The sequence below is a fragment of the Solanum tuberosum genome, unplaced genomic scaffold (assembly GCF_000226075.1).
Source record: "Solanum tuberosum cultivar DM 1-3 516 R44 unplaced genomic scaffold, SolTub_3.0 scf00308, whole genome shotgun sequence".
NCBI lineage: Eukaryota > Viridiplantae > Streptophyta > Magnoliopsida > Solanales > Solanaceae > Solanum > Solanum tuberosum.
The window spans coordinates 651103-675808 of NW_006239234.1; positions in this window are offsets into that span (position 1 = coordinate 651103).

Consider the following 24706-nt stretch of genomic DNA (forward strand, 5'->3'; position numbering starts at 1 on the left):
CGCCTAGGCCGAACCAAACCAGACTTGCAGGTGCCAAATGCGGACCCCCCATCCACGGACCGTGGATGGGTTGACGGACCGTACTGGTCATCCATTATTTGGGGCTGTGGCTTGGTTTGGGGCCCCTTGACCTACGGAGGCTATCCACGGGGCGTGGATGGACCTATGGGGCGTGGACCCCTTCCTTAGGTCACCAAACTTTGGCCAACTCTCACCAATTGGGGCAGCCTTGGGGGTTAAGCTTTGGGTCCTCCTCAAGAACCCCTAGGGTGGTCCATGGGGAGTCTTACCTTGATGTTTAACCCCTAAACCCCTCAACCATGACTCGGAACAACATAAAACACCATCAAACCTCACACACTCACTAGTTAGGCTCTAGTCTCACTAGTTCGTTTTTAGGGTCGTTATATTGTCCCCCACTTAGGAACATTCATCCTCGAATGACACTTTAAACACATTAAGGGGTAACGACTCAAGACTAGCAGCCCACAATCATACATGCAACATCAATATAAATGCATAAACATAGGAGGAAACATCACTCCACATTTATGCATCAAAACTTCACATTTCTCCTTTCATTGGAGGAAATTCCTTCTCCATGTCACATCATGCTCATCACAACATCATTAAGCATATTTAAGCAATTCTCTCATAAAAGCACATTATGAACTTCTTCATAAAACACATTTAGGCATGTTCAACAATTTCACCTCTTGAAGCATATAGACAACTCATACTAAATGCAAATCAACATGAGGAACATAAATCATGAAAACTCATTTGCTCATTTAACCAAGAATTCAAATAGAACATGAATAACATAAGGAGACCATGGAAACTCAAATTCACACATGACTCCAAAAACATTAAACAAGCTACAAGGAACTCTTGGTCTCAAACTTGAATAGGAATAGAAGGAAAAAGATAAGGGTATCCACACTCTAAACAACCTTACTATTCACAAACCATCCCCCACTTAGGAGAAAACCTAACTAAGGCCATCATGAAAAACAACATAAGGATCTCATAACCACAAAAAGGAACTATAACTTACCGGTACCTTCATTCGGATTAGCTCCTTTGCCATATTTGGCTTGAAGAACATAGAAACGGTTCTTCTTTGGAGCATCAAGATTTGGGCCATTAAGAGAAGCTTGTTTGGCCTCCCTTCCACTAGCCGTAAGAGTAGGACAATCTTTCACTTGGTGATCGTTCGTTCCATAACCATAGCACCCGCAAGTACCGGCTAGACATTTCCCATGATGTTTCTTCCCAAGTTTTTCACGACCCGAGTCTAGACCCCGGATGCGACACAGTGTACTCGACCCTGAAGGGGTCTAATACAAGCCTCTTAGCATTCATAACATTCGATACATAAAAATAGTGCGAAATTTAAAACTTATTTAAATCTAAGAATAAAAAACTCATTTATAAAGCAGCGGAATACTAAAGTCTCACATGGCCATCTTAGACAAAAACTTTAACAAGATAGGGTCACGGCCCTTTACAATCGAAGTCTTAACAATAGTCTCAAAACATGAAAAAACTAGAAACAATAGAAGTCCTTGTCCTCGATCTATGAGGACATACCAAAAGATGTCTTGGAAGAACTCTATTCCAAGCTTCAACTAGGGAGAATCAATCACTTGCTGGAACCTACACTTTGGTAAAAAGGGAGAAGAATGGGGTTAGCACAATTAAGTACTAAGTGTGATGACCATGCAAAAACATGCTTAAAAGGGACATTTGATTTGAAAGTCATGCTTTTATGCCATTTTGGTATAACTTCATGAATATGAGTAAAAGAGGCATAATATAAGTCACAACCAACATACAAGTCACATTTTCACATTTGAACAAGATCAACATATAAACCTTTACCTTTACCTTAAGCCTTTACCTTAAGTAACCCTCAAGCTATAACTTGTGCAATGTATGGATAGCGTCCCATAAAGGCACCACTTTAAAGTCACAATAAGTGAACTTACCATTCATCCTATCCACCTTTACACAATAAAGTGTTTAAGAGACATACACATTACATGAATCACATCATCTCATTAAGACCAACATCTAAGACAATTATAAGTCATACTTGTGCAATGTGCAAGTAGCATCCCATATTACTACTCACACTAAGTAATCCTTTGAAGCCACCCTAGACAAGGCACATTCATATACAATAAGTCATGACAAGGAAGTAACTCATAATACAATCCAAGTATACCATGCATCTTCACATTTAAGCATATAAGAGTCAACATAACTTAATAACATCATTTAGAGGACTTTCATTCATTAGACATTAGATCAACATTCTCCTTTACTTCTTCCTAGGAGGACATTCAAACAATAGTCATTAAGACTTAGAGAACTCACTATGACCCTCTCAAAGCCTACTCGTGCAATGCATGGATAGCATCCCATACTACTACCCACACTTTTTAGAACTCCTCAAGAAACCATAATGCACATATCACATGATGGGAATAAGAGTTTAACCGACATAGACCATTCAAGCTATACATGGAATCTGGTGTCATGTAATCCCACACCGTAAAAGGTGTTCTACTTGCCTAAGGTAGAACGGTAACATTAGCTCGGATGGAATCCGCTAGCTAATATCCTATGTGGGCACATAGTTATGGGATAGGAAGATGTTCATTGGAACTCTAACCTAACATTGGGAGAGTTTCCACCTAACGATATCCACTCGGTGCTTAGCCTACATTCCCATAGAGTATTTCATTAACAATACAATATTGTACTTGAGAGGGCCACCAACATTAGGCCTACTGACTCAAAGCACATACACATGAAAGGTCACCACCATTAGGTCTACCGATTCAAGGTATATTAAGGATAGCTCATTGATCTTCCTAGAAAGGGACACCACCATTAGGTCTACTGTTCCAAGGTACATCATCTCACACAAGAAGGAGGCTACCACCATTAGGTCTACCGCTTCAAGATTTTACATTCACATTGGGTTCTTGACTCATCATGAAGGGCTACCAACCACTAGGTCTACCGGTTCAAGACATAGCCTAAAATACCTCATTAGTCATTCATAGAAAGGCTACCAACATTAAGTCTACCAATTCTAGACATTCATTCATTCATTCAAAAAAAGGCTACCAACATTAGGCCTACCGATTTATGATCATTAAGACATTAAGTCAAAATACATTCATTATTCAAGAGGAGGATGCCTAAGCCTACCAAGTCAAGATACTTCATTCATGATCACATTCATCAATACAAGAAAAGGATACCTTAGCCTACCAATTTAAGAGATCACATTCAACATAGCTTTCATTTGTCAAGAAGAGGGCACCTAAGTCTACCAATCCAAGATACAACATTACATTATAGAAACCCTTCACATTTCATCTTCAACACTCATGAGTATTTAGTGAGAATATGCTTCAATCACAACACATTTATATTCACATGTAATCATAATAATACTTCAATTCATCAAACTATGCCTTCAAGTCCATGATCACAATATATAAAGTAATTAAACACCTCCACCTTTCAAGTGGATAAACAACTCTAGCACAATTCTACTACAACAAGTAATTAGGTCAAACTTTCCCTTTCAAGGCTATGATCACAAATCCTAAATTCACCAACAATTCACCATAATTAGGAATAGATGATGATACAATTTAACAATATAAATCAATCTAGGCATAAATCCATCAACATTCATTCATAATCAACAAACCCACTTCATAAGGCACAATTTAGGAATTGAGAGAAATCATGGGTTCATAGAGTATTTTCATCTTAAATCATCAATTAAACATCAATATATTCATAATTTATCATTTTAAAACGTTTGATGAAAGAACCCATGACATTGAGTAAAACCCTTGGTTTTTCATGAACTTGAAAACTTCTTTGAAATTGACTCTAGGGTGAAAGCTAACTGTAGATGAAGGATCACCATACCTTATGCTTGAATAATCCGACAAAAATCTACCCAATTAGCCTTCCTCTTCAATCCCTAAGTCTTTTTGTTCTCTTGGTCTTCAATGGAGTTCTAGAGAGAAGATAATTTTGAGAGGGAGGGGTTTTGATTTGGGGAATTTGAAGATGAAATCAAAAAAAGTATTTTAATATTTTAATACTCTTAAAATATCTTAATATACTTAAAATAACCATCCATACACTAATTAGGACTTGACGTGAATTTACCAATTCACCCCTAGCTTGGTCGCACCACTTGACAACAACAGGTGTGATCTACCGGACCCCCCCCCCCCCCCCCGCCCCCCCCCCCCCCATCCATGGACCGTGGATGGGTTGATGGACTGTACTGGTCATCCGTTATTTGAGGTTGTGGCTTGGTTTGGGGCCCCTTGACCTATGGAGGCCATCCACGGGGGGTGGATGGACCTACGGGGTTTGGACCCCTTCCGTAGGTCACCAAACTTTGGCCAACTCTCACCAATTAGGGCAGCCTTGGGGGTTAAGCTTAGGGTCCACCTCAAGGACCCCTAGGGTGGTCCATGGGGAGTCGTACCTTGACGTTTAACCTCTAAACCCCTCAACCATTACTCGGGAAAACATAAAACACCATCAAACCTCACACACTCACTAGTTAGGCTCTAATTTCACTAGATCATTTTTTGCGTCGTTATATAACCACCACTATCGATTCAGTAGTTTTGATCTTAAGACCTCTCTCTCGACCAAGCCAAAGACACGAAGATGAAATCATATTTGCAACTATAATTTCATTAAGTTCATACACAACTACTGAACGAAATCACATTTAAACAGCAAATTAACTATTAATTAGCAAGACCTAACAGTAAATTCAACCATATTCACATAATCACACCCCAAGAATTGGGGTTTTAGCTAGACATCAAAAAGAGATAAAAATTGATACCGATAAGTATTTCCAAAAAATGGGTACGATAAATAATGTCTTTAAACACGTCAAGAATGAAGATTCTTCAAGACCCACTTCCAATTTCTTGGAATTGAAAACCTTCAAAATCTTCAAAGCTCAAGCACAATGTCTCACAAAAACTCTAGGAACTCAAAACTAAAATATTTTAAAAATCAGAAATAATTAGCTACAACTTGATACTAAGCTACAGATTTAAATGGGTATTTATAGTTTTCAAAAATTTGTACTACGAAGGACCATTCAGCACAGTTAGTTGGGATCGCCGATGAACTCTGCAATTCGCCCTTTGGTCTGGTTCATCGCCTTGCAGCTTTTTCCTTCAGTATCTTCGCGTTTTGGATCATTGTGCTCTATGGTGTTGCTTTGCAGAACTGTTCGGCAACGCGCCGACTACTCCCTCTCATCACCCACTTGATCTTTTCCTTCAGGGTTAAGCACACTGGAACTTTGGGCGAGATTAAGGCCATTCGGCGACTCGCCTAATGCATTAGGCGATTCTCAGGCCTTCATTTCTTCGTTCTTTCAGCGGCCTTGTTCCTTTTTTTCTTGATAGCGTCCATGTTTTGTCTTGCAACTCATATACCTGAAACTTAAGGATTTACGTCAGTTATTGAGACAAAATATGCATTTGAGGACACTAAATCTATCAAAATATAGCCCTAAATGAGTCCAAATTGTGGACTCATCAATGAGCCGCTGGGGCGGGATTATTCCCGCCAGAGCGAGACAGGGCGAGGAAGAACCTCAACCTAGCCTCCCCTATTTTCCCTAACTTGAATTTCAGCCCACGAATGGTATCTGAATTCACCCCTACCAGCCTAACAGTGTTCAACAACAGAAGTAATAGATTATAAAAAATTTAAGATTAAATAAAAGGCTGCATCAGACAGCAAAGATTAGCATCCACGTTCTTGCAAAACATAAGGAAGTCTTAAAGATAAAAACAAGAATTGTCTTAAAAATTACAAGTTAAAGAGGGGTAAAATAACAACCCAAATCAAGAACCCTCGGACTGGGTAGTGTCCACATCTGAGTCCAGATCCTCCGAACGTACTAGGCCAGTAGCTGCCTCATCCGTAAGGTGAAGAGCTGGAAATCTTCTCTCTCGATCCAGGGAAGCTCCTGAACAGGGGCAACACAAGTGAATATGGTCCTCACGGTTTTCTAAATCAAGACTAGCAGACGAACCCTCTCCAGATTCTTTATCCTCTCCTGACTCAAATATCGGCGAAGCATCTCAACCTCCAAGGCAATGCTGGGTGGGGACGGAGTGAAGTTAGCATAAGCACTCCCCAATTCTCTCTCGAACGGATACCAGATCCTCCTCAACCCATGCCTCGTCGTCCGAATCAGCAGCTGCCTTATTGTGGCTAGTCCTGTCAGTCCTCCTCCTTTTGCTCCTAGAAGTAGAACATGTCCTAACCAAAAGAAGGTAAAGGGGGGATCCATAGGGAGTACCTCATCAGAATCAAATAGGGGCACTCCCGCCGCTTGCAAGGGGCAGTGATAAGACCAGGGAGAGAAAGAACACCTTCTTGTTACCCCGATAGAACATCTTCCATTCGGAGATGATCTGCGCCCCCACGTTCAGCTGTATACCCTGTATGGCACAGACCACCACCAAAGCCCGAGGAAACGTCAAGTCGGTGCAGTTGCCCGACAAGAGGATCCTCTTAGTCACCAAGTGCAGCCATCTCTTATAATCAAGTGGCCAATCTGTGCTAGTAATACCCTTAGTAGTAGCCCACTGAACCTGATCCCGACGCGTATGCTCAACAAGAGTGTCCCTCAGCCACTCCAGATCCATCTCACTCAGCCTGGTCTTATACTCATGGTTCGAGACCTCCGGTACCTTTAGGGCCTCATTAATGGCAGTGGCATTCAGGGGAATGTCAATTCCCCTGATGCGGATGACAGGGTAAGAGTCGTCCCATCACACAGTAGGATGGATGGCGTAGAATTCCCGCACCCAAGTAGACTGAGCATCTGGGGGAGCCTCAGTTAGTGGAACCCACCTGAACTCTACTAGATGAGCATAGAAGGCAGGCTCCTTCTACTCTAACTTGTGCAACACGAACCCCCACTCACAATAAAACCCCGTGTTGCAGTTATCGTGATGTTTCTCCCAACTCGCGGCATCCAGAAACTTGATGAAAGGTATGTGTTTGTCATTTTTCCCTGCCATTTAGAGCCCCAGCTATAAGTTGAATATCAGTTAGAATGCGATAGGATAATCGGTGTAAGGCTAAAAATTAAGAAAGAGATTTTTTGGTGTTAAGGGGTGAGGGCACTGCCTAGCGCATCCCGCCACAACGGCCATAATTCCACCTTGGCGGAATTATGAAGGCTGCCATAGCGGGATGAAGGCCACCAGAGCGGCCTTCATCTAAGACGAACTCAGACGCATCAATGGTGCCTTTTCATCCCAAAACCCCTGTTTTTGACAGAATTTTAGCAGACCAGAATTATTTAACCATCCTAGAACATAAATAAGAAATTTTTTTGACAAAATAACTCCTAAAACAAGGCCTAAATTGGAGTTTTACACGAAGAAACCCTTCAAATTCCCCCACCTATTTTTGTACCAATTTAACTATATTTTTACGAAATCCTTGCGCCCAAGACGTTGTGGGAATGCTAGGGACGTAAGGGAAGTGACCATGCTTTATTTTCTAACTAATCAAGCAACCTAGTTCAATTTCGAAAACTACCCCAAAAATAGTCTATTTTTTATCAGTAAATTGTCATGAATTTATCTTTAATCAAGCAATAAAGTAAAGAGCGTAGGGAAGCAAAAATTTATCTTAATTTGGACGATCGGAGTGAAGTAGAGAGTCTTTTGAAGGTTTGGGCTAAGTTTGGGAAAAAATGAAGAAATTATGTTCTTTCCCCCTTATACTGTTCCCGATCTCCCGCTTTAGCGGGAAATCTCTCGCCTCAGCGGCCCCACCTTAGTGGGAGGGCTGCTGCCCTGGCGAGGTCAGGTTGTGTAAAATGGGACGCAAATTTCTGGTCTCATACATTGCATCATATCCCTAACCGGTCTGTTAAAATATAGAACTTGTCATGAAACGAACTTGATAAATTAAACCCCTCCCCTCCATGACTCGGTAATAGATCGAGTTGTTAAACAGAAATTAATGCACGGTAGGGTGCGTAATGTTCCGTGCACTAGTCATTTGGGGACGAACAAGGGGTAAATTGGTATCTATTGTAACAACCCGAACCATCGTTATTTAGGATAAATAAAAATCCAAGAAAATATGGGTTATTGTCCCACCACAGTGGGCCATATGCCGCTAGGGCGGCGGTGCCACAGCGGGGTAAGTTGCCACCAAGGTGGGATAGGTGAGGCAGAACGTAAATTATGAGAAATCCTATTTTCTCCACCTTCCTAAAATACCTAATTTAGTCGTAAAACACCTTAGAAAACCCCAAAAAGTTGCTACAAACTGGGAAAGAAGGGAGAGAGAGATTTCTAACGTGAAGATGTCGATGGATTGTGGATTTTTGGTCAGGATCACCGTCACGAAGCCCGAAAAATAAGAATCAAAGTCAGAGACTCCATGCAATAGCTTGGCGCCTGGGTAGGCTAGGTTTTATGAATTGAGTAGCTTTAAATTTGTGCTTAGTACATAATATATTTAAATCAATGGTAGGGTTTATGAGTAGGCCCTCGTGTACCGAGTGAATTCCATGAGTAATTTCTACAAATCGAAGTAATTGGGTTCATGCCTTGAGAAGAGAAATTGATGACTTGCTAGGGTATCTAGAATTGCTATCATGGATAGAATTGTTTCAAGAATAAGATTAGGAAATCATAAATGGAACTAGAATTATGAATGTATGCTAGATCATAAATTGGAGTGATTAAATTGAGGTTTCATGATGAATTGTGATCAAACCCTAGAAAGAAGCCTTAGATGATGAACTAGGTCTAAGTATGGTCTAATTAATGATGACATGATATGAGTTGGTGAATTGTTCAATATAAAGGTGGTGATTCTATGATGGTGTGATGTATGTTGTTCTTGCTTCATTATGGTACTTGTATGTATATTAATGTTTTATTTTTTATCACACTTGTTGTAAATAAGGTGAATGAATTATGATTTCCATGAATTCATGAATTAAATGTATGACCTTGGGGATATACTTGCGATTGTTATTGTGGTGTGTTGAATTGGATCGGTTGCCACGTTACAGCATAACTAACTGGGATCGGTTGCCACGTTCCGGCATAACTAACTTGGATCGGTTGCCATGTACCGGCATAACTAATGGATCGACTGCCACGTTCCGGCATAACTATGGGATCGGTTGCCACGTTCCGGCATAACTAACTGTTTGGATTTTGATTCCATGAGAGGACCAATGTTGTGGCATAATTTTGTGCCTTGAGAAATGTGTTTGTTGTTCGTAAATATCGTTGATGTTGTAATTGCTCGATATGCGCTTGTGAGTATATTGTTGAATTAACTAATACATGTTGGACTTGTGGGATATGGTGAAAAGGCAAAGTGTTCAAGGGGCGAGTAATGGATAGTAAGGATTGTTCGTGTGTGGTAATGGGGAGAAGTAGGGGTAGCGTGGGTGATGAAATATTGTTAGTTGATTTCACTTGTGGGGGAAGAGATTGGGTTTAGTGTTAAAGTAGCTTAATGTAATGTATTATGTGACTAAGGTTGGGTAATGTGATGAGGAAGTAGGGGTATGACATGAACGGTTAGTTGAAATGTTAGTGGTTGTATTTGGGGGAAGTTCTCTATGTGTTAGAATGGTTAGGCTATGAACAAGTGCCTGGTAGGTAGGTTGACGGAGAAGGATGTTAATAGTCAGAATACTAGTGTATATTGGAGGCATTTCAAGAGTGGGTAAAGGTGGAGAAGCGAGTGTTTATTTCATGATCTTACTAGTTGGTTTCGTATGTTGTGTGCTGGGCGTCGGGTTGACCGATGATGCCTACCAGTACGCGTGTTTGTACATGTACTACTCTTGCTATGTCTTTTGACATAGTCTGGTTTCAGGATTGGTGACGATTCATTAGGTGAAGACAAAGAAAATTTCCAGCAGATTCTATTCATCCTTCCGCATGGTGGGAGTTGTGTCCTTTATTTATTTGTCTAGTTGAACTCTTAGTAGCTCTTGTACCTGTCTAGACTAGATCCCTAGGAATTGTTTAAATTACTTTACAAGTTTAACTAATAGTTTGTCTAAATATATTAATTATAAAATCATAGTATTATCTTATTTATTTCTGTTTTCTTACAATTTTCTGCATGTTTAACTAATTGGGATATGAGGATTCTCCTATTTAAGTGTTAGAGTGGGTGCCCGCACGGCCCGGTGGATTTGGTCGCTACAGCATCTTCTTTGATTCATCATCTTCGTCTTTATTTGTTTCTTCTCTTGAATGTCTTTTCTTTTCGAGGACACCAATGAACCGTCGGATTCCTTCGATATAATCTGCATTATCTGGAATGAAAATCTGCCGCACTTCATCCACTAGCCCTGCATGCAACATTAATTTAAAAATGAGTTTTATGTAGTGGAACATAGAGTTGATAACCAAAAATATTATTAAGAAAATTATATAAGCAAAGTTTTTAGCTAGATGCATGATTATATCTTAGTTGATCCATAAAACAATTACAAAAATTACCTACATTGACCATTTGATCAACCCTCATGTCAACTCAACGGTTCAAGACTGATTGCTCTACATCAATCCAAATAAAGTAGGTATCATACTTATATTTGAACATGAACACAGGGTCTTCCACAAGTTTTTCAACATACGAATTTGACCCTCCAACAATAATTGGAACACATTGAGTCTTCAAAAAATTTCTATGTAGACAATAGCTTGCAAACAAAACTCTTCAGCTGTGAAGTCGGAATCGGGCTCAATTTTACCTAAGAAAATGTGATCAAATTAACTTTTTCAGAATTGGCATCAATAATTTTTTAATAGAAAAGTATATTTTCCACTAGAATCTACAATTACTACTATTAAATTATCTAGGTAGTCATTTGATATAAATATTATTGGAAATAAATATAAATACATAACAAATAGTGTCGTACACCTTGTTTCTCAGTGTGTGTGATCTTATTTGTAACAATTTAAAGTCCCTTATATACTTGCATTTTGTTCGAGTTGATTAAATACATAACAAATAGTGTCGTACACCTTGTTTCTCAGTGTGTGTGATCTTATTTGTAACAATTTAAAGTCCCTTATATACTTGCATTTTGTTCGAGTTGATTATTTCTCCTCGAAAATGGGTGGCAAGGTCAACAGAGAGACGGAATTTTCCCATTCCTGTTGCTCCCATTATGAACACAACTTTCTTATTGTTCAACTAGTTATCGTTGATGAAAGTATTCATTTTAGCTACACATAAAATAGAATAAAAATAATAATTAGTTTACAATAGAAAATAATCTCATGAAAACCACTCATGCATACAGTCAGACATTAGAAAATCTTGTAACTGTAAAGTTAATAAGTAGAAACCTTGCTTGAGATGGAATATACTATGTAAAAAAAAAAAAAAATCTTGATGGTAGCTATGAGAGAAATTGCATTCAGCTTTTATAGTAAAATCTTTTTGTGGACTTACTAATTGACATACCATATTCCAAATTACTGATATCTTTTATTATAAGAATGACTTTTGCAAAATTTATAGATATATCTCAACTTGAATTTTGGTAATTATTATTAAATATATTTTAGGATAAAGTTATTAGATGTACTTTGTTAGGAGATCACATACAACTGGGCTTTTATAGTAAAAATGTGATTATAAACTTATTAATTGGTATACCAAATAAAAACCAAATATGTGTATATATATATATATAATTCATATCTTTTAAGATAAGAATAGTTATTGATATAATATTCAGATACGTCACCTTGAATTTTAGTGATTAAGCTTAAGTAATTTTAGGATGACGTTTCTAGATGTACATTGTTATGAGATCACATAAAGAATTGACGAAATGATCGATTACAAAAGGATTGTAAAGAGAACTCAACAATATTTCTGACAGAATACATTCAAAAGATAATGCGTCAATTCTTACACTATTAATCAACACGTCATAAGTGTTAGGTCTAATTCCATTAGAGGGAAGGGAACAATTATCGATAACTATTTCAATTACGAGTATTTATATTAAGTTGTGCAGCATATAATAATAGATAAAGATTTTATTGAATCAAACTTCCATCACCATGATTGAATTAGGTAGAATATATTTCCTTAAATGATCATTACCGATAGATTGCAAATGTACTATTTTCTCTTATTTGTCTATGTAACAATTTTAAATTTTGAATTAAGAATTCTATTCTTTCAAATTCTTTTACGATAGAATCTTCCCGAACATTTATGGTCATTTATTTTCTCACTCTATTACCTTGACATTATGAATGATCTCATGTAATTGTGTAAGTACGTATTTATATTAATATATATTAAATATAGAAGACTTGGACTTGGACTTGGACTTGGGGCTTGGGATTGGATCGAAACTTAAAATAAATATTTTTTATAAAGCTTCAATATTTACTCTATAAATAACAATATTTTTACAAACAAGAATAATATATATAGAAAGAAGGGTCATATCAGATATAGATCTGTAATGCGATACAAACTATACAAAATAGGTCCAAATTAAACTGCCGAAGAGACAAAATAACTCAAGATAGAGATACTGATAGTTTATGTTCACTCAATTTTAATATTGTGATCATCACTTTTGAGAAATCTTTTCACAATATACAGGCATGGTTGCAAAACGGTATTTCTCCATGCTTCGTCAACAGCTTCTTTTCTGTCAACTTTGAAAACGATAGTAGCAATAATATGATGCACCAACCATATTGTTTCATTTATTAACCGTTGAATCTTGTCATGTTGTTGACAAATTAATAAACGAGTATTACACTTGATATTAACAATTGACGATTGAAGAAGCATCTTCTTTGATTCATCATCTTCTTCTATATTTTTTTCTTCTCTTAAATATCTATCCATTTCGGGGACACCAAATGGACCGTCGGATTCCTTTGGTGTAATCTACATCTGGAATGAAAATCTTTCGCACCTCATCCACTAGCCCTGCAAGCAACATAAATATAAAGAAGAGTATTATTTAGTGGAAGACATATTTGATAACCAAAAATATTATTAAGAAAATTTTATAAGAAAAGTTTTTAGCTAGATGCATGATTATATCTTGATTGATACATAAAACAATTACAAAAATTACATACATAGACCATTTGATCAACCCTCATGTCAACTCTACGGTTCAGGACTAGTAGCTCTACATCAGTCCAATTATATCAAGTATCATACTTATATTTGAACATGAACACAGGGTCTTCCACAAGTTTTTCAATATACGAATTTGACCCTCCTATAATAATTAGAACACGTTGAGTCTTCATAAAAAATTTCTATGTTGACAGTAGCTTGCAAACAAAAATCTCTAGCAGTGAAGTCAGAATCTGGCTCAATTTCACCAAAAAAAATGTTATCAAATTAAGTTTCTCAGAATAGCAATAAATAATTTTTTAATAGTAAAGTATATTTTCCACTAGAATCTACAATTACTACTATTAAATTATCTAGGTAGTCATTTGATATAAATATTGTTGGAAATAAATATATATACCAAACAAATAGTGTCGTACACCTTGTTTCTCAGTGTGTGTGTTCTTTTTTGTAAAAATTTCAAGTCCGTTATATACTTGCATTTTGTCCGAGTTAATTATTTCTCCTCGAAAATGGGTGGTAAGGTCAACAGAGAAATATTTTCCCGTTTCTGTTACTCTCATTATGAACACCACTATCTTCTTGTTGAACTTGTTATTGTTGATGAAAGTATTCATTTTAGCTACACAAAAAATAAAATAAAAATAATTATTATTTTACAATAGTAAATAATCTCATTGAAACCACTCATGCATACAGTCAGACATTAAAAAATCTTGTAAATATAAAGTTAATAAGTAGAATCCTTGCTTGAGATGGAATATACTATGTAAAAAAATATCTATTTTTCTTGATGGTCGCTATGAAAGAAAATGCATTCAGCTTTAATCGTAAAATCTGTTTGTGGACTTATTAATTGGCATACCATATTCAAAATTGCTTATATCTTTTTAGGATAAGAATGACTTTTGAAAAATGTATAGATATGTCAACTTGAATTTTGGTAATTATTATTAAATATATTTTAGGATAAAGTTATTAGATGTATCTTGTTAGGAGATCACATACATCTGGGATTTTATAGTAATAAAGTGATTATAAACTTATTAATTGGTATACCAAATTTTAAAAAAAAAATTAAAAAAAAATAAAAATATATATATATAATTCATATCTTTTAGGATAAGAATTCTTGAAAAAATATAAAGATACGTCACCTTGAATTTTGGTGATTAAGCTTAAATAATTTTAGGATGACGTTTCTAGATATACATTCTAATGATATCACATACAGAATTGACGAAAATATTGATTACAAAAGGATTGTAAAAAGAACTCAATAATATTTCTAACGGAATATATTCAAGTGATAATGCGTCAATTCTTACACTATATAACAACATGTCATAGGTGTTAAGTCTAATTCCATTAGAGGGAAGGGAACAATTATCAATAACTACTTTAATTACGAGTATTTATATTAAGTTGTGCAGCATAAAATAGATAAAGATTTTATTGAATCAAGATTCCATCACCGTGATTGAATTAGGTAGAATATATTTCCTTAAATGATCATTACCGATAGATTGCAAATTTACTATTTTCTCTTCTTTGTCTATGTAACAATTTTAAATTTTGAGTTAAGAATTCTATTCTTTCAAATTCTTTTAGGGTAGAATCTTCCAAAACATTTATGGTGATTTATTTTCTCACTCTATTACCTTGACATTATGAATAATCTCATGTAATTGTGTAATTACATATTTATATTAATATATATTAAATATAGAGGACTTGGACTTGGAGCTTGGGATTCGACCGGAACTTAAAATAAATATTTTTTATAAAGCTTAATTATATGCTCTATAAATAGAAATGTTTTTACAAACAAGAATAATATATATAAAACGAAGGGTCATATCATATATATATCTGTAATGCGATACAAACTATACAAAATAGGTTCAAATTAAAGTGCCGAAGAGACAAAATAACTCAAGATAGAGATAATGATAGTTTATGTTCACCCAATAACAATATTGTGATCATCACTTTTGAGAAATGTTTTCACAATATTCAGGCATTGTTGCAAAACAGTATTCCTCCATGCTTCGTCAACAGCTTCTTTTCTATCTCCTTTGAAAACGTCAGTATCAATAATATTATGCACCAACCACATTTTCTCATTTATAAAATGTTGAATCTTGTCAAGTTGGTGACAAATTGAGAAACGAGTATTATGTTTGATATTAGGTATTGACGATTGAAGAAGCATCTTCTTTGATTCATCATCTTCGTCTATATTTGTTTCTACTCTTAAATATTTGTCCCTTTTGGGGACACCAATGTACCGTCGGATTCCTTCGATGTAATATGCATCAGGAAAGAAAATCTGCCGCACCTCATCCACTAGCCCTGCATGCAATATAAATTTTAAGAAGAGTTTTATATAGAGGAACATAGATTTGATAACCAAAAATATTATTATGAAAATTCTGAAAGAATTTTTTTTTAGCTAGATGCATGATTATATCTTAATTGATACATAAAACAATTACAAAAATTACCTGCATTGACCAATTGATCAACACTCATGTCAGCTCTACGGTTCAAGACTTATTGCTCTACATCAATCCAAATAAAGCAAGTATAATACTTATATTGGAACGTCAACACAGGGTCTTCCTCAAGTTTTTTAATATACGAATTTGACCATCCAACAATAACTAGAACAATTTGAGTCTTCAAAAAAATTTCTATGTAGACAATAGCTTTCAAACAAAAATATCCAACTATGAAGTCGGAATCTGGCTCAATTTCACCTAAGAAAATGTGATCAAATTAAGTTTCTCAAAATTGGAATAAATAATATTTTAATTGTAAATAATAGTTTCCACTAGAATCTACAATTACTACCATTAAATTATCTAGGTAGTCATTTGATATATTGTTGGAAATAAAAATATATACCTAACAAATAGTGTTGTACACCTTGTTTCTCAATGTGTGTGATCTTGTTTGTACAAATTTCAAGTCCCTTATATACCTGCATTTTATCCGAGATGGATATTTCTCCTCGAAAATGGGTGGCAAGGTCAACATAGAGATATGATTTTCCCGTTCCTGTTGCTCCCATTATGAACACCACTTTCTTCTTGTTGAACTTGTTATTATTGACGAAAGTATTCATTTTAGCTACACATAAAATAAAATTAAAATAATAATTAGTTTACAATAGTAAATAATCTCATGAAAACTGCTCATGCATATAGTCAGACATTAAAAAATCTTGTAAATATAAAGTTAATAAGTAGAAACCTTGCTTGAGATGGAATATACTATGTAAAAAAATACATATTTATCTTGATGGTGGCTATGAAAGAAATTGTATGCAGCTTTTATAGTAAAATCTGTTTGTGAACTTATTAATTGACATACCATATTCAAAATTACTGATATCTTTTAGGATAAGAATGACTTTTGAAAAATGTATAGATATGTCAAATTGAATTTTGGTAATTATTATTAAATATATTTTAGGATAGACTTATTAGCTGTATATTGTTTGGAGATCAAATACAACTGGGAATTTATAGTAAAAATGTGATTATAAACTTATTAATTAGTATACCAAATTTTAAAAATATGTATATATATATATATATATATATATATATATCATATCTTTTAGGATAATAATTGTTTTTGAAAAAATATACAGATACGTCACCTTGAATTTTGGTGATTAAGCTTAACTAATTTTAGGATGACGTTTCTAGATGTACATTGTTATGAGATCACATACAGAATTGACGAAAAGATTGATTACAAAAGGATTGTAAAAAGAACTCAATAATATTTCTGACGGAATATATTCAAGTGATAATGCGTCAATTCTTACACCATTTAACATGTCATAAGTGTTAAGTCTTATTCCATTAGAGGAAAGGGAACAATTATCGATAACTATTTCAATTACAAGTATTTATATTAAGTTGTGCAGCATATAATAGATAAAGATTTTATTGAATCAAGCTTCCATCACTGTGATTGAATTAGGTTGAATCTATTTCCTTAAATGATCATTACCGATAGATTGCAAATTAACTATTTTCTCTTCTTTGTCTATCTAACAATTTTAAATTTTGAGTTAAGAATTCTATTCTTTCAAATTCTTTTAGGGTAAAATCTTCCCGAACATTTAGGGTCATTTATTTTCTCACTCTATTACCTTGACATTATGAATGATCTCATGTAATTGTGTAAGTACGTATTTATATTAATATATATTAAATATGGAAAATTTGGAGTTGGGGTTTGGGATTGGATCGGAACTTAAAACAAATATTTTTTATAAAGTTTAAATATTTGGTCTATAAATAACAATGTTTTTACAAACAAGAATAATATACATAGAACGAAGGGTCATATCATATATATATATTTGTAATGCGATACAAACTGTACAAAATAGGTCCAAATTAAAGTGCCGAAGAGGCAAAATAACTCAAGATAGAGATAATAATAGTTTATGTTCACTCAATAATTATATTGTGATCATCACTTTTGAGAAATCTTTTGACAATATCCAGGCATTGTTGCAAAACAATATTCCTCCATGCTTCGTCAACAGCTTCTTTTCTATCACCTTTGAAAACGTCATTAGCAATAATATTATGCACCAACCACATTTTCTCATTTATTAACTGTTGAATCTTGTCAAGTTGGTGACAAATTAATAAACGAGTATTATTTTTTATATTAGCTATTGACGATTGAAGAAGCATCTTCTTTGATTCATCATCTTCGTCTTTATTTGTTTCTACTCTTAAATATTTGTCCATTTCGGGGACACCAATGGACCGTCGGATTCCTTCGGTGTAATCTGCATCTGGAATGAAAATCTGCCGCAACCTCATTCACTAGCCCTGCATGCAATATAAATTTAAAGAAGAGGTTTATTTAGAGGAACATAGATTTGATAACCAAAAATACTATTAAGAAAATTATATAAGAAGAGCTTTTAGATAGATGCTTGATTATATCTTAATTGATACATAAAACAATTACAAAAATTACCTACATTGACCATTTGATCAACACTCATGTCAACTCTGCGGTTCAAGACTTATTGCTCTACATCAATCCAAATAAAGCAAGTATCATACTTATATTTTAACATCAACACGGGGTCTTCCCCAAGTTTTTTAATATACGAATTTGACCCTCCAACAATAATTGGAACACATTGAGTGTTGAAAAAAATTTCTATGTAGACAATAGCTTGCAAACAAAAATATACAGCTGTGAAGTCAGAATCTGGCTCAATTTCACCTAAGAAATTGTGATCAAATTAAGTTTCTCAGAATTGGAATAAATAAATTTTTAATTGTAAAGTATATTTTCCACTAAAATATACAATTACTACTATTAAATTATCTAGTTAGTCATAGGATATAAATATTGTATGAAATAAATATATATACCAAACAAATAGTGTCGTACACCCTGTTTCTCAGTGTGTGTGATCTTGTTTGTACCAATGTCAAGTCCCTTATGTATTTGCATTTTGTCCGACTTGATTCTTTCTCCTCGAAAATGGGTGGCAAGGTCAACAGAGAGATAGCATTTTCCCGTTCCTGTTGCTCCCATTATGAACACCACTTTCTTCTTGTTGAACTTGTTATTGTTGATGAAAGTATTCATTTTAGCTACACATAAAATAGAATAAAAATAATAATTAGTTTACAATAGTAAATAATCTCATAAAAACCACTCATACATATAGTCTGACCTTAAAAAATCTTGTAAATATAAAGTTAATAAGTACAAACCTTGCTTGAGATGGAATATACTATGTAAAAAAAATATTTTTCTTGATGGTGGCTATGAAAGAAATTGTATTCAGCTTTTATAGTAAAATCTAATTGTGGACTTATTAATTGACATACCATATTCAAAATTACTAATATCTTTTAGAATAAGAATGACTTTTGAAAAATGTATAGATATGTCAACTAGAATTTTGGTAATTATTATTAAATATATTTTAGGATAAAGTTATTAGATGTATCTTGTTAGGAGTTCACATATAACTGGGATTTTATAGTAAAAATGTGATTATAAACTTATCAATTGGTATACCAAAAATAAAAATAAAAATAAAAAAAAAAAAAAATATATATATATATATATATTTAATTCATATCTTTTAGGATAAGAATAGTTCTTGAAAAAATATACATATACGTCAACCTTAATTTTGATGATTAAGCTTAAATAATTTTCGATGACGTTTCTCGATGTATATTGTTATGAGATCACATAAAGAATTGAAGAAAATATTGATTACAAAAGGATTGTAAAAAGAACTCAATAATATTTTTGACGGAATATATTCAAGTGATAATGCGTCAATTCGTACACTATTTAACAACATGTCATAAGTGTTAAGTCTAATTCCAATAGAGGGAAGGGAACAATTATCGATAACTATTTCAATTAAGAGTATTTATATTAAGTTGTGCAGCATATAATAGATAAAGATTTTATTGAATCAAGCTTCCATTACCATGATTGAATTAGGTTGAATGTATTTCCTTAAATGATCATTACCGATAGATTGCAAATTTACTATTTTATCTTCTTTGTCTATGTAACAATTTTAAATTTTGAGTTAAGAATTCTATTCTTTCAAATTCTTTTAGGGTAGAATCTTCCCGAACATTTATGGTCATTTATTTTCTCACTCTATTGCCTTGACATTATGAATGATCTCATGTAATTGTGTAAGTACGTATTTATATTAATATATATTAAATATAGAAGACTTGGACTTTGACTTGGACTTGGATTGGATCAGAACTTAAAATAAATATTTTTTATAAAGCTTAAATATTTGCTCTATAAATAACAATGTTTTTACAAACAAGAATAATATATATAGAACGAAGGGTCATATCATACATATATCTGTAATGTGTTACAAACAATACAAAATAGGTCCAAATTAAAGTGCCGAAGACACAAAATAACTTAAGAAAGAGATAATGATAGTTTATGTTCACTCAATAATAATATTGTGATCATCACTTTTGAGAAATAATTTCACAATATTTAGGCATGGTTGCAAAACTGTATTCCTCCATGCTTCGTCAACAACTTCTTTTCTATCTCTCCTTTGAAAATGTCAGTTGCAATAATATTATGCACCAACAACATTTTCTAATTTATTAACCGTTGAATCTTCTCAAGTTGGTGACAAATTAATAAATGAGTATTACGTTTGATATTAGCTATTGACGATTGAAGAAACATCTTCTTTGATTCATCATCTTCGTCTATATTTGTTTCTACTCTTAAATATTTGTCCATTTCGGGGACACCAATGGACCATCGGATTCCTTTGGTGTAATCTGCATCTGGAATGAAAATCTGCCGCACCTCATCCACTGGCCCGTCATGCAACATAAATTTAAAGAAGAGTTTTATTTAGAGGAACATAGATTTGATAACCAAAATTATTATTAAGAAAATTATATAAGAAAAGTTTTTAGCTAGATACATGATTATATCTTAATTGATATATAAAACAATTACAAAAATTACCTGCATTGACCATTTGATCAACCCTCATGTCAACTCTACGGTTCAAGACTTATTGCTCTACATCAATCCAAATAAATCAAGTATCATACTTATATTTGAACTTCAACACAGGGTCTTCCACAAGTTTTTTAATATATGAATTTGACCCTCCAACAATAATTGGAACACGTTGACTCTTCAATAAAAATTCTCTATAGACAATTGCTTGCAAACAAAAATATCCAGCTGTGAAGTCGGAATCTGGCTCAATTTCACCTAAGAAAATGTGATCAAATTAAGTTTTTCAGAATTTGAATAAATATTTTTTATTAGTAAAGTATATTTTCCACTAGAAACTACAATTACTACTATTAAATTATCTAGGTAGTCATTTGATATAAATATTGTTGGAAATAAATTTATATACCTAAAAAATAGTGTTGTACACCTTGTTTCTCAGTATGTGTGATCTTGTTTATAACAATTTCAAGTCCCTTATATACTTGCATTTTGTCTGAGTTTATTATTTCTCCTCGAAAATGGGTGGCAAGGTCAACAGGGAGATGGGATTTTTCCGTTCCTGTTGCTCCCATTATGAACACCACTTTCTTCTTGTTGAACTTGTTTTTGTTGATGAAAGTATTCGTTTTAGCTACACATAAAATAAAATAAAAATAAAAATTACAATAGTAAATAAACTCATGAAAACCACTCATGCATAGAGTCAGACATTAAAAAATCTTGTAAATATAAGGTTAATAAGTAGAAACCTTGCTTGAGATGGAATATATTATGTAAAAAAATACATATTTTTCTTGATGGTGGCTATGAAAGAAATTGCATTCAGCTTTTATAGTTAAATCTGTCTGTGGACTTATTAATTGACATACCATATTCAAAATTACTGATATCTTTTAGGATAAGATTGACTTTTGAAAAATTTATAACTTGAATTTCGGTAATTATTATTAAATATATTTTAGGATAATGTTATTAGATGTACATGGTTAGGAGATAACATACAACTGGGTTGTTATAGTAAAAATGTGATTATAAACTTATTAACTGGTATACCATATCAAAAGTAATAATAATAATAACAATAATATATATATATATATATATATATATAGATTTATATAATTCATATATTTTTGGATAAGAATAGTTCTTGAAAAAATATACAGATACGTCACCTTGAATTTTGGTGATTAAGCTTAAATAATTTTAGGATGACATTTCAAGATGTACATTGTTATGTGATCACATACAGAATTGACGAAAACATCGATTACAATAGGACTATAAAAAGAACTCAATAATATTTCTGATGGAATATATTCAAGTTATAATGCGTCAATTCTTACACTATTTAACAACACTTCATAAGTGTTAAGTCTAATTATAGTATAGGGAAGGGAACAATTATCGATAACTATTTCAATTACGAGTATTTATATTAACTTGTGCAGCATATAATAATAGATAAAGATTTTATCATGTCACGCCCCAAGCCTACATCCTTAGCCGGACTGGCACTCAAGAACCGTTGTAGGACCCAAGCGAACCCTTGGCCTGGCTTACTTTCTCAGTGGAAGACTTAATTTAACTTGGTCATTAAGGCAAACTCCAGTCTTAACATAAGATAATGACAATGAAAACACTAAAGAACTAACATCTGAATGTCTATGAAGCCTCTAAAACAACTGGGATGGATATCGGGACAAACCCCACAACATCCTAATGAACTAGTAAAATAACTGAAAGCAATAAAAAGGAGTCCTCCAGAATGCAAGGAGGCTCACCAACTGACTCTAGAGTGCTCACTGGATCAACGTTGCGGTGGATGCCGATCCTAGATACTTGAGTCTGCATCATAAAATGATGCAGGCCAACTGGCATCAGTACATTGAATGTACGAGTATGCGAGTTGAAATGCTAAACACAACATAGGCTTGAAAAGAATTTGAAGAACTTACTTGGATCAACTCAACTCAACATAACTGAACTCATTTCAATATAAAGCAGTTTAAAACGAGTGCAATATACAGAAAAGTTGTTTCAAAAATGATGTCAACTCTGTCTGTATGCAAAGATACATATAACTCTGAAATGTATGTAAAAATACAAATGAACTATTTATTTAAGAATACAATTATTTCTGTGGGAGTTTCTCTAAGTGACAACCATCATGTAACAGATATTGTGATGATAAAGCGTTTTCTCTCACGCTGCTAGGGCCGTCCTATACCTTGCCGAGGGTATAGAACCTGAACTACTAAGTGGATCCACTAGTCTATGCTAAAAATCAACAAACGAATCATCTAAAAAGTATGACCCTTTTCTACCCATGATGGCTACATGGTTTATGAGGTAGGTGAATTGTATGAACTCTCCCCTATATAGGTGCTCAATACTACTCCCAAAAATATAATATTAGCTCTTATGTTTAAAAAAATACTTCTTTCTGTGATTTGAGATTAGTGCTCAAAACTTAGTTCAAAGGCTATCTTGGAAATCAAAGTTTCCTCTCTTGCTTCATTTAGAAAGCGGTTACTCTTTTCTGAAAACTAGCCCAAAGGCTCTTTGGAAATCGAGGTTTCCTTTCTTGTTTAAATATGAAAACATTTAAAACCCTTTGGGAATACATAGTCGCCATATACTTTTGAAGAAATGAACTTCAACTTTTACTCTTTAATCTTTACTCAACTTGAACTTTAAGTCTTAAAACAAAGTTAAAACATTTGGAAAAGACTTTTGGAAAAACTCTAAGAACTTCTCTTGACTTGACTCTTACTTCTCTTGAATTTGATCTTAACTTTCCTTGAATTGGATTATGGATTCAAGGTTCAAGATCTCATGTTTATGGATGATTTCATGAGGTGTAGATGTACCTTAGAGTGTTGGAATAAACTCGAAAACATAGGTACATTACTAAGGAATAAGTATGAAAAGGTGGGGAAGAAATGGGAAAGACTGGCGTCCCTGGCGCTCTGAGAGGCGCGGGGCGCCAGAGGGTGAAGTTTAGAGACTTCCCTGGGGCATGCTGGCTCTCGCGTCGCCCCAAAGGGTAAACTTCAGAGACTCTTTTGGGGAGCGCTGGCTGGCGTGACTCCCCACCCTTTTGCCTAGGCGATTGACGACTTTTCTTGCTCATTTTTCATCTCTAAACCCTCTAAACTTCAATGGTTCTTTGCTCAAACACTTAGAATCATTTATACCCTCAATATATGCTAGATTCAAACCAAAAATATACCCGGAAACATGAATCAAAGCACAAGAAACTTCAACAACATAACCCACAAGAATTCAAACGAATTTCATCAAGAACTCAAAGGATTTACTTACAAATCAAACATATTACTCTGAATTGAATCATGATTGGTGCGTGGTCAAACTAACCCAACGCTATGTGATTTCACAGACCTTGTAGGGATCAGCCCCGATGAAATTCACAAGCTAAACTCGACCATCTTGACAAATCTTTCTTCTCTTCTCCTTTCTCCTCTTCTTTTCTCTTTCTCGAAGCCCTAGAGTATTTTGGTAAAAGCGTAAAATGATCTAATTCTGATTAGACCCTAACTTATTTACCTAAAATGAAATCAAATAATTGGGCAAGGAAAGGACCAAACTACCCTTTCAAAATCCGGATTGGACTTTCCTTATTCCAGCAGCCCAACTTCCAAAGGGCATAACTCACTCATACGAACTCAGAATCGCACAAACTCAGCGGCGTTGGAAAGATCATTCCAAGAGATTTCCTACCATGTCTGGAAGTACCTCTAACTCATCCTGGGCTAGAAGTTATGGTCGTTTGAAGTTGACCAAAAATTCATTTTTTTCCTAACTTAACAAAATTTCTAGATTTTCATTCTTTCCAAAAATGACTTTCAAATTCTTAGCATTTTACTAGTTATTTCAAATTGCGAGATGTTACAATATCTCCCCA